Source organism: Armigeres subalbatus, chromosome 2 (genome assembly GCF_024139115.2).
Source record: "Armigeres subalbatus isolate Guangzhou_Male chromosome 2, GZ_Asu_2, whole genome shotgun sequence".
NCBI classification, from domain to species: Eukaryota; Metazoa; Arthropoda; class Insecta; order Diptera; family Culicidae; genus Armigeres; species Armigeres subalbatus.
In genome coordinates, this window is record NC_085140.1 from 88,668,851 (window position 1) to 88,681,845 (window position 12,995).

Genomic DNA, 12,995 nt, shown 5'->3' on the forward strand with positions numbered 1-12,995 from the left:
AGAGATAATGCGACTCGATATAATCGGCAAAGACCTGGGCGACGAATACAGGATCACGATTGGAAGCTTGGAACATGGAATTGCAAGTCGCTAGGTTTCACAGGTGGCAACAGGATGATCTACGATGAATTACATCCCCGCAACTTCGACGTCGTGGCGCTACAGGAGATTTGCTGGACAGGACAGAAAGTGTGGAAAAGCGGACATCGAGCGGCTACCTTCTGCCAAAGCTGTGGCACCAACGAGCTGGGAACCGGCTTCATAGTGCTGGGTAAGATGCGCCAACGCGTGATTGGGTGGCAGCCAATCAACGCAAGGATATGCAAGCTGAGGATTAAAGGCCGTTTCTTCAACTATAGCATCATCAACGTGCACTGCCCACACGAAGGGAGACCCGACGACGAGAAAGAAGCGTTCTACGCACAGCTGGAGCAGACATACGATGGATGCCCACTGCGGGACGTCAAAATCGTCATCGGTGACATGAACGCACAGGTAGGAAGGGAGGAAATGTATAGACCGGTCATCGGACCGGATAGTCTGCACACCGTATCGAATGACAACGGCCAACGATGCATAAACTTCGCAGCCTCCCGCGGAATGGTAGTCCGAAGCACCTTCTTTCCCCGCAAAAATATCCACAAGGCCACATGGAGATCACCTAACCAAGAAACGGAAAACCAAATCGACCACGTTCTAATCGACGGTAAATTCTTCTCCGACATCACGAACGTCCGCACTTACCGCAGTGCGAATATTGAATCCGACCACTACCTCGTTGCAGTATGCCTGCGCTCAAAACTCTCGACGGTGTACAACACGCGTCGAAGTCGGACGCCGCGGCTTAACATTGGGCGGCTACAAGATGGTAGACTAGCCCAAGAATACGCGCAGCAGCTGGAAGTGGCACTTCCAACGGAAGAGCAGCTAGGCGCAGCGTCTCTTGAAGATGGCTGGAGAGATATGCGATCCGCCATTGGTAGCACCGCAACCGCTGCACTTGGCACGGTGCCCCGGATCAGAGAAACGACTGGTATGACGGCGAATGTGAGCAGTTAGTGGAAGAGAAGAATGCAGCATGGGCGAGATTGCTGCAACACCGCACGAGGGCGAACGAGGCACGATATAAACAGGCGCGGAACAGACAAAACTCGATTTTCCGGAGGAAAAAGCGCCAGCAGGAAGATCGAGACCGTGAAGAAACGGAGCAACTGTACCGCGCTAATAACACACGAAAGTTCTATGAAAAGTTAAACCGTTCACGTAAGGGCCACGTGCCACAGCCTGATATGTGTAAGGACATAAACGGGAACCTTCTTACGAACGAGCGTGAGGTGATCCAAAGGTGGCGGCAGCACTACGAAGAACACCTGAATGGCGATGTGGCAGACGAAGATGGCGGTATGGTGATGGACCTGGGAGTACGCGCGCAGGACATAATTCTACCGGCTCCGGATCTCCAGGAAATCCAGGAGGAGATTGGCCGGCTGAAAAACAACAAAGCCCTGGGGTTGACCAACTACCAGGAGAGCTATTTAAACACGGTGGTGAGGCACTGGCTAGAGCGCTGCACTGGGTCATTACCAAGATTTGGGAGGAGGAAGTTTTGCCGCAGGAGTGGATGGAAGGTGTCGTGTGTCCCATCTACAAAAAGGGCGATAAGCTGGATTGTAGCAACTACCGCGCAATCACATTGCTGAACGCCGCCTACAAGGTACTCTCCCAAATTTTATGCCGTCGACTAGCACCAACTGCAAGGGAGTTCGTGGGGCAGTACCAGGCGGGTTTTATGGGCGAACGCTCCACAACGGACCAGGTGTTCGCCATTCGCCAAGTACTGCAGAAATGCCGCGAATACAACGTGCCCACACATCATCTATTCATCGACTTCAAAGCCGCATATGATACAATCGATCGGGACCAGCTATGGCAGCTAATGCACGAACACGGTTTTCCGGATAAACTGAAACGGTTGATCAAAGCGACGATGGATCGGGTGAGTCCCACAGAGGGTTACGGCAAGGTGATGGTCTTTCGTGTCTGCTATTCAACATCGCTTTGGAAGGGGTAATACGAAGAGCAGGGATTAACACGAGTGGTACAGTTTTCAATAAGTCCGTCCAGCTATTTGGTTTCGCCGACGACATAGATATTATGGCCCGTAACTTTGAGAAGATGGAGGAAGCCTACATCAGACTGAAGAGGGAAGCTAAGCGGATCGGACTAGTCATCAACACGTCGAAGACGAAGTACATGATAGGAAGAGGTTCAAGAGAAGACAATGTGAGCCACCCACCGCGAGTTTGCATCGGTGGTGACGAAATCGAGGTGGTAGAAGAATTTGTGTACTTGGGCTCACTGGTGACTGCCGAAAATGACACCAGCAGAGAAATTCGGAGACGCATAGTGGCTGGAAATCGTACGTACTTTGGACTCCGCAAGACGCTCCGATCGAATAGAGTTCGCCGCCGTACCAAACTGACAATCTACAAAACGCTAATTAGACCGGTAGTCCTCTACGGACACGAGACCTGGACGATGCTCGTGGAGGACCAACGCGCACTTGGAGTTTTCGAAAGGAAAGTGCTGCGTACCATCTATGGTGGGGTGCAGATGGCGGACGGTACGTGGAGGAGGCGAATGAACCACGAGTTGCATCAGCTGTTGGGAGAACCATCCATCGTTCACACCGCGAAAATCGGACGACTGCGATGGGCCGGGCACGTAGCCAGAATGTCGGACAGTAACCCGGTGAAAATGGTTCTCGACAACGATCCGACGGGCACAAGAAGGCGAGGTGCGCAGCGGGCAAGGTGGATCGATCAGGTGGAAGATGACTTGCGGACCCTCCGTAGACTGCGTGGTTGGCGACGTGTAGCCATGGACCGAGCCGAATGGAGAAGACTCTTATATACCGCACAGGCCACTTCGGCCTTAGTCTGATTAAATAATAATAATTCTTTCCAAAACTTGAGCTTGCTTATTACTCCGGTTTGCTATTCTTATGTTCCAACTCATACTGTCGACGGAATTGGTGGAATCTGCCACCGTGAGTCTTCATTCCATTTAAACCGTTTGACTATGAATAACGTATCGATGTTTCAGCGCAACCACAGCTCTGGCAAACTCTCAAGAGATCGCCTCTGATGGGTAACTGAAACATATAAATTTCCTTCGTATTAATAATAATATTTATAATCACATGTAAAATACAATCGCAATCAATGAATCGACTGCTATGAGCGTGCTTACAGCGGCACACTAGGAGTTAACTTCCTGAAATCAGTATGGCGAAAGGCATCTAAGGTTCGATTTCTCAAAATTAAGCACTTTAATCGAAAAAATATTTGGTAGGCGTAGTAGCGGACACCATCCCTCATAACCGATACCAAATAGTTTTTCATGAAAAGTTCCTAATTTTGTAGAAAACCAGCGTTAGATGTCTTTCGCCATACAAATTTCTGGCGGTTAACTCTTGCTGGCTATTTTGTGCATATACTATAGCGCCTGGATGTGGCTGCGGCGAGTAGAAAATCAGCCACTGCCAATAATGCATTACCATAGTTTTACTTTTTTTTTCTGCCGCTGTTTTCCTCTTGCGCAGAACAAACATCACTGATGCCGTTTTTTTCATATCCCAACCTAGTCGAAAGTATAAGTTTTGCTCAATACATTTTTGCCATTGGGCAAAACTTATACTTCTCATGCGATACGATAATATTCGATATACACACTTGAAATAAGTGTTATTCACATTTCTTATGAGAAGTATATAATGAAAAATAAGAAATTATGTCTGGTCTCTTATGGATAACGTAAATGGAATTGAATAAACAAAATAATTAAATTTTTTTTACGTGTACAATAGGTTGAACTCATATGGCTCGACGACGCAATTCTCAAAATTGCTTTTTTATATTATGATACGTTCTCCAACAACAGATTATATTGAAAAAATACTGACTATTTATTTAACTCATATAACTTTAGCATCGGACGTTCCTTAGAACTTAGATATTAGGATGACTTAACGTTAACGAAATACACAGTTATTCAAAACCCTGTTTCTATGATCGCAATGAATTATTGGCAGTGGCTGATTTTCTACCCGCCGCTATCACATCCAGGCGCTATCGTATATGCGCAAATAGCCGGCAAGAGTTAATCGCCAGAAGTTTGTATGGCGAAAGACATCTAACGCAGGTTTTCTCAACAGGAGGAACTTTTCATGAAAAACTATTTGGTACCGGTTATGTAGGAAGGTGTCCGCTACTACGCCTACCAAATATTTTTTCGATAAAGGTGCTTAATTTCGAAATATTTAACATTAGATGCCTTTCGCCATACTGATTTCCAAAAGTTAACTCCTAGTGTGCCGCTGTAAGCACGCTCAAAGCAGGCGATTCATTAAATGCGCGAGCAAGGCTGTTCGATCCATCGAGCAGGGTTGCTCGATGGCCCAAGGCTGCTCGATCCATCGAGCAAGATTGCTCGAAAGCCCAAGCAAGCGAAATGAATTATTGGCAGTGGCTGATTTCCTACTCGCCGCTGCCACATCCAGGCGCTATAGTATATGCGCAAAATAGCCAGCATGAGTTAACCGCCAGAAATTTGTATGGCGAAAGCCATCTAAAGCGGGATTTCTCAAAAGTAGGAACTTTTCACGAAAAAATATTTGGTACCAATAGTGTAGGAAGGTGTCCGCTACTACGCCTACCAAATATTTTTTCAATCAAGCTGCTTAATTTTGAGAAATCGAACCTTAGATGCCTTTCGCCATACTGATTTCAGAAAGTTAACTCCTTGTGTGCCGCTGTAACCACGCTCAAAGCAGTCGATTCATTGCTGATAGGGCATCTTGATACATATACAAAATGTGCCGCTGAATGAAAAACAAATCCACCCGCCGCCGGTGCCAACGAATATGCACAAACACCAGCATGAAACAATGGCTCGTTTTCATATTCAAATATATCGTTTTCATATTTATTTCGGAAAATGCACTATCCGACAATATTAGTGGGAAATTATTGTAATGTTGACGGTTATTAGCAGTTGAAAATTCCTGTTTACATTATGCTAATGTTGTGTTAGTATTCTCAGATAATGTACTGTCCGAGTTCAATATATATGTAAAGGAGCCACGAACCACAAATCATCAGTACGACAAAGAACAGTTAAAGCTGATTTTCTTTGAAAAAAAGACCATTATTCATATGCTCCAATGCGAGAATTTTTTTGAAAAAAGACAATAATTAATCAACCGTTCAAACACTTCTTTCTCAAAACTCCTGGCCTAGCCAAACATAAGACACTTGTAGACACCATCATTGGGGTGTCCTTTGCTGCCTCTGTGATTTCCAGGAGGGTGTTTTTCTAAAAATTGAACTTTTCAATAGTTCGAGCAAAGACGATTTCAGTGGAAAATATGAGGAAAATTAGCAAATATTCAAACACTTTTTTCTCAAAACCTCTGGCCTAGCCAAACCACACTTAAATTTTTTCACCGATCTCGGCTGTGCAAATCTCGGTTTAAGTTCGTTTGCTGAAATATCGGCTAAATAGACGTATGATTACGGCGGCTCCCTTAAGTGCCGCAGTAAACAAATTACTTTTTCAGCTGATATATCAGCAGAAAGTCTCGAACCGAGCGCTCGGCTGTGCGGATCTCGGCAAAAGAATGAAAAAAAGCCGAGCTGAACTGAGTGTGTATGACACCCGTAGGCACCATCATTGGGATGTCCTTTGCTGCCTCTGTGAATTCCAGAAGGGGGTTTTTCCAAAAATTGAACTTTTCAATAGTTCGAGCAAAGACGATTTCAGTGGAAAATATGAGGAAAATTAGCAAATATTCAAACACTTTTTTCTCAAAACCTCTGGCCTAGCCAAACATATGACACCCGTAGGCACCATCATTGGAGTGTTATTTGCTGCCTCTGTGAATTCCAGGAGGGTGTTTTTTGTTTAAATTGAACTTTTCAATAGTTCGAGCAAAGACGATTTCAGTGGAAAATATGACGAAAATTAACAAATATTCAAACACTTTTTTCTCAAAACCCCTAACCTAGCCAAACATATGACACCCGTAGGCATCATCATTGGGGTGTCCTTTGCTGCCTCTGTGAATTCCAGGAGGGTGTTTTTCCAAAAATTGAACTTTTCAATAGTTCGAGCAAAGACGATTTCAGTGGAAAATATGACGAAAATTAACAAATATTCAAACACTTTTTTCTCAAAACCCCTGGCCTAGCCAAACATATGACACCCGTAGGCTAAAAATTGGGATGTCCTTTGCTGCCTCTGTGAATTCCAGGAGGGTGTTTTTTTGTTTAAATTGAACTTTTCAATAGTTCGAGCAAAGACGATTTCAGTGGAAAATAGGACGAAAATTAACAAATATTCAAACACTTTTTTCTCAAAACCCCTGGCCTAGCCAAACATATGACACCCGTAGGCACCATCATTGGGGTGTCCTTTGCTGCCACTGTAAATTCCAGAAGGGTTTTTTTTTAAATTGAACTTTTCAATAGTTCGAGCAAAGATGATTTCAGTGGAAAATATGACGAAAATTAACAAATATTCAAACACTTTTTTCTCAAAACCCCTGGCCTAGCCAAACATATGACACCCGTAGGCTAAAAATTGGGATGTCCTTTGCTGCCTCTGTGAATTCCAGGAGGGTGTTTTTTGTGTTAATTGAACTTTTCAATAGTTCGAGCAAAGACGATTTCAGTGGAAAATAGGACGAAAATTAACAAATATTCAAACACTTTTTTCTCAAAACCCCTGGCCTAGCCAAACATATGACACCCGTAGGCACCATCATTGCACAGTGGTTCGCTCCAGAACAAAGGTTGGCCAAAACCTCAAAATGTTCCTAAAAATATCCTTTATGTTTGTATTATGGTATTTTGATGGTTTTTGTCACATACAGACTTGAACGTGAGTGTTGGAAGCACTACTTTGGCAATATACAGCCGTTTTAGGCATCTCTGTGAATAGTCAATACTTTCATTTTACTGCTAAATTCGGATTTTGAAAACAGATTGTTTCGCAACAAAGATGATATAACTTCCCATAAAACTAGTTAATACTATTCCATTTAATTCCATTACTTGATTGTTACTTCACAGTTACGTATTTCGACTTCAACAGTAAGGCCGTTATTGGTTTTCTTACTTGACCTTACTAGTGTTGGAATTAAATGGGATAGTACAAACTCGTTATTTGAAAAGTGAATAAAGGCTATAAATAATGTTCGTATCAAAAGACTTGCTTGCTAAATACTGGCTGTGCATGTGCTAAGACAAATAATTTTATTTGGAACATTCACAATTATGGAACATTTTTGAAAAAAGTTGTATTTTTGGAGCAGTTCAATCTAAAAATTGTGAGTATTTACACTAATTTTGTATTCAAAGTAAACTAAAATTGAGTTCTGTCACCAATATTTAACATAGACATACTATTTAAGATCCCGACAATGCAGGCTTGAAATAATATTGGGGTTAGCGATGTAATTGAAGCCGTACGATGCTGATCTAAACGCCTTGTCAAACAGCGTTTTTATTCGAAAATCTACATTTATGTTCAATTCTAAATTATGTAACAAAGTCAAAACTCAACAGAACTACTTCAAATTTTGAATTTGAATCACGTAAGTATTCTATAAAATGAGAAAAATATAATACTGACGGAAACACGAATTTCGATTTTTGAGGTTTTGGCTGCTCTCGAACCATTGTGAGTGCTGCGAAACGCTGTTTCTTGACTAAACTTTGATTTGACTAAACTGATTTATGGAATCGCGGTAGTTTTTTTTTCATCTGTTATGCTTGTTCAAATAGTTGTTTTGGTTCTGCTTTTCAGTTCAAATATCAGTACCAACATTGTCTATTGCTGGCAAGAATAATGTGTTATAGTTTTTTTTTTGCAATTCCTGATCATAAAACCTGGTTTACAGTTGTCATTTGAGCAAGGATGTTATCGATCATTTAGTAATTCGCGTTCGATCATTTAGTAGTTTGTCAATAACTCATTCCAGAAGCTGAATTTCAAAATGTGTTGTATGGTGGACTTCTAGTGCGAAGGTTTTTCTACAACTCTGCCTTATGTTTCGTTGTTTGAATTCCACTAGTAACGGAGTTATAACTAAAGTTTCAATAACTTAGACTAAATGATAACAAAATTCCAATCATTTAGTTTAAGTTACCGCAACTAGCGCTATAACTCCGTTACTAGTGGAATTCAAACAACGAACCATAAGGCAGAGTTGCAGAAAAACCTTCGCACTAGAAGTCCACCATACAACACATTTTGAAATTCAGCTTCTGGAATGAGTTATTGACAAACTACTAAATGATCGAACGCGAATTACTAAATGATCGATAACATCTTTGCATTTGAGTGATAAAACGGCCTACTTTTCCATACCAACAGAATGGGTGCTTTAATGACCATTATGCAACTCAAATGGGTTGCATAATATTCATTATGGCACTAATTTGGGTGCTATAATGAAAAACCTACATTGGGACAGTAGTTACTTGACTACATTTAGCTGAATTAGTTTGGGTGAGTGTTTAAATAGTGTACTCTAAGAGTCTCGTAATAAATGAAATGGTTTGTTGGACATAACATCACATTTTTCAAAGGCAATTGCATCCATCGTTTCATAGCTTTTCAAGCTATGCAATTTGGCACGATAAGATGGAATCTTATTGTTCTCTGCCGCAACATAATTTATTGGCATGAATGATCATGTGGAGTAAATTCGATTGTACAATTTTGGTATAGATTTATCATATTAAAGCCCATTTTTCGTCATTGCAAAAAATAGCGTGTGCAACTCGTTGCAAAACTCGATTTTTTCAGCACTCGTAGTATTTATCCAACTCGGCAAGCCTCGTTGGATAAACGTACAACTCGTGCTGAAAAAATCATCTTTTTGCAACTAGTAGCACAAACTACTATTTTATTGTCTTTATTAATGAGGTTTTCGGCCCTTGACCGGTTCACCTCATATGTGTAACAGTTTAGCTCGAGCTCAAACAGTCAAACTTGAAACTCTTTATAGGTAAAATCATTTTGATTGCAAAGTGATGAACAATGCTAATATCCAATACTAAGAGTTTTCATATGGTCTAGAAAAATTTTCAGCATGATTACGTATTTCGGATTAATAGACATAAACAAAATCTCAACAATAAAACTCACGTGAAAAAAACTAAAATCGATAGATTCTCGGATGCCAGGAGAAGATTTTGGAAGTAAGACACTTCAATCTAATAATTAGAAAAAGGCATTTTTATGGTTTTGTGAACAAAAAATACGCATTTGTAAGGTTTCAGTTAGAAACAGGCCAAAAATACTATGCACATTTCAAACTAAAACGTTAAAAAAAACAGCTTATCGCAACTTTTCGCAAAACAAAATAGTGATTAATAGAAAGCTATTGCTTTTAGCTTTGTAATGAGCATAGAATCATAGCAGGCACTCATAGGCGCCTATACTTTTGAAGCCCTCCAATAAAAAAAATGTGAGTATTTTAATTAAATTTGTATATAAAGTTAACTTAAGTTGAAGTTTGTCACCTATATTTGACATAGGCATACTATTTAAGACCCTGATAATGCAGTCTTAAAATAATATTGGAGATAGCGATGTAATTGAAACCGTACGATGCTAATCTAGACGCTTTGTCAAACAGCGTTTTTAATTGGAAATCAACAATTATGTTCAATTAAAAATGATGTAACAAAGTCAAAACTCAACAGAACTTCTTCAAATTTTGAATTTGAGTCACATAAGTATTCTATAAAATGAGAAAAATATAATTCCGACCGAAATACGAGTTTCGATTTTCGAGGTTTTGGCTGCCCTCGAACCATTGTGCGCAGGTTCACCTACGGAAACCTTGTTACGACTTTTACTTCCTCTAAATCATCAAGTTCGGTCAACTTCAGCGATTCAAATGTAATCCCGAGGGACTAGCAAATGTTCACCTTCAAAGACCTAACTAAATAATCCATCGGTAGTAGCGACGGGCGGTGTGTACAAAGGACAGGGACGTAATCAACGCTAGCTAATGACCAGCACTTACTGGGAATTCCAGGTTCATATGGACCATTTCAATCCATAATCCCGACTAAATGAGCATTTGGAGGAGGAGGAAAATAGATTTAACGTGGTTTTTCAAGGATGTTCCACCTCTGACATACCACGGGTGTGCGCGCTGTCACACCAACTGCCTCGTTGGAGGAGTGACTCTAGGGTGCGTTAGCATTCCTGTTCACCTAATTCGTCTCAAACCCGCTTCGGTACTGTTGTACCACTGATGCCGCCCTCGGTTTTACTTCAACTCAGACGCTCGTCGGTTTCTGGACATGGCCTCTCCGGTCATTAGAGGTCATTACTACCTTCATACTTCCGATAACTCCCATACAAGGTACATTACACCCAATCCACTCTGGGCTATTGGGCTGGACCCCACATGCTGTACTGATGACTGTAGTAGTGGCAACATGGTATGATGTTGCGTTCATTGCTTGTGGGGCAAAGGTGCGCGTTCAAAGTGCCTGTGAGTCTTGATTACCATCAGGGTGTGGTATCATGATATAATGTTGCGTTCATTGCTTGTGGGAGGCAATGTTGCTCGTTTGGGGTGCCCGTCTGTTTACGTATTTGGTAGTGTGGAACTACCACCTCCCTCGAGTTATTCGTAAACCCACTTTGATTAGTGTGGTTTACATCTTAATATGATACTGCATTCACTGCTTGTGGGGGCAGTGGTGCGCGTTCGAAATGTCCGGTTATTTTCGTGTGTGCCCGCGTGTTTCATATGTGGTAGTGGGGAAAAAGCCACCTCTTTCGAGGTACATAAAAACCCACTTTGATTGTGTTGTATTGGTTTGTTGTTTGCCTAGTAGTGTATCCTTTGATGGTATACTGGTTGTTTTAGTATGTTGTGTGGTCTATTCGTTGGCTTTTTCAGCCTTCTTTATATTGAGTTTATTATTTGCGCCTCTCTAAGGAATTCTAATAAGGCTGTTTCGTTTGTATAGGTGTTGTTGTATATACTCACTCCAGTTATGTTGTATTTTTGTCTTAGTTGGCTGTAGCCTGGGCAGTTTCTTATGATATGATCTGCGGTAAGCGTGTCATTGCATACCCTGCATTTCGGTGGGTCCTCTTTTTTCAAGAGGTGTCCATGTGATAGCCATGTATGGCCTATTCTTAGTCTTGTGAGTATTCTTTGGTTCTTCGCATTGCGTTGGTCTCTCCAACGAAGCGTTGTGGGTTTGGTCATTCTGAGGAATGATGAGCTATTGACTCTCCATTCTGCATCGTTTGTCCATATGGTTCTGGTCTTCTTCTTCTTCTTCTTCTTCTTCTTATTGGCGTTACATCCCCACACTGGGACAAAGCCGCCTCGCAGCTTAGTGTTCATTGAGCACTTCCACAGTTATTAACTGCGAGGTTTCTAAGCCTGGTTACCATTTTTGCATTCGTATATCATGAGGCTAACACGATGATACTTTTATGCCCAGGGAAGTCGAGACAATTTCCAATCTGAAAATTGCCTAGACCGACACTGGGAATCGAACCCAGCCACCCTCAGCATGGTCTTGCTTTGTAGCCGCGCGTCTTACCGCACGGCTAAGGAGGGCCCCTTATGGTTCTGGTCTTATACCATTCTATTATGTCGTGGGAAGGGACTTCAGTAACTATTGTTCCTGAGGTTCTTCCCATTTCCGCTAGTTTGTCGGCCTCTTCGTTTCCTTTGATGCCAACGTGGCTGGGAATCCAGCAGAATGTGACCTTCTTTTTGTTTGCATTGGTTCTTATATTGGCTATCCATGGATGTTTGGATTCGCCTTTTTCAAGGGCTTCTAGGCAGCTCGCAGAGTCCGTGAAGATGATGTTTGGTGTACCATCCTCTTGTATTTGGTTTAGTGTTTCGAGCATTGCTCTGCTCTCTGCTGAGAATATTGTGCACATCTTGTTCATTTGGATGGCAATCTCTATGTTGTCACCTTTGATTCCACAGCCTACCTGGTCCTCTTTGACGGAGCCGTCTGTGTACCATTTATTGTAGTTTGCGTATTTGTTAACCGTTTCTAGGTGTATCAGTTTTGATCTATGATTTTTCTCTTTAGCTTTGATCTGTTGTTTGATTGACCAATCAATCTTAATCTTTGGTTCATACCATCTCTTCCTATTGTGTGTTGAATATGGGGCCACTATCGGGATTGGTTCCCCTGTAAGTTCTATTTGCTCTGTTTATTAGGGGCAATCCGTAACAGTGGTGTTGTCCCCTTTTTTCGATCCATTTGATAGCTTTGTTGATGGTTGCTAGTTTAATATGTTTTTCAAGGGGGAGTGCTCCTGTTTCAGCTAGAATTGATGTGACTGGACTAGTGCGCAGGGCTCCTGTTATTGTTCTAATCGTTTGATTGTATGCGGGGGCCAGAGTGTTTGATCGCTGCTTGAGTACAGGTGTGCTCCATAGAGTATTTTTGATAGTACCAGTGAATCAAATACGTTGAGCATCGTTTCACGGTTTGCTCCTTTGTATCTTCCTCCTATTATCTTTATCATGGTGCATCTGTCTTCGATGCTTTTCTTTATATTAAGTATGTGTTGTCTGAAGTTCCATTTGTTGTCTATTGTGACTCCTAGTAGTTTTGCACTCTTTGTTTGTGGTACCATGAGGCCATTTATGTGTATTACTGGTACCTTGCTGTGTTTGTTTAGTGAGCATATATGTAGGATTCTTGATTTGTGTGGGGCTATTGTGAAGCCTATGTCTCTTGCCCATTTATCTGTGGTGTCGATGATCTTTTGCAGTTTCCTTCTTAGCTTTAGCTTTACTTTGCCTATAAGCACTATAAGTATGTCGTCTGCATAGACTAGTATCTTAATATTTCTTCTTTGTATGCATATTCCGGCAATGGAGTTCATCGCTATCAGGAATAATGTTACTGATAGAACAG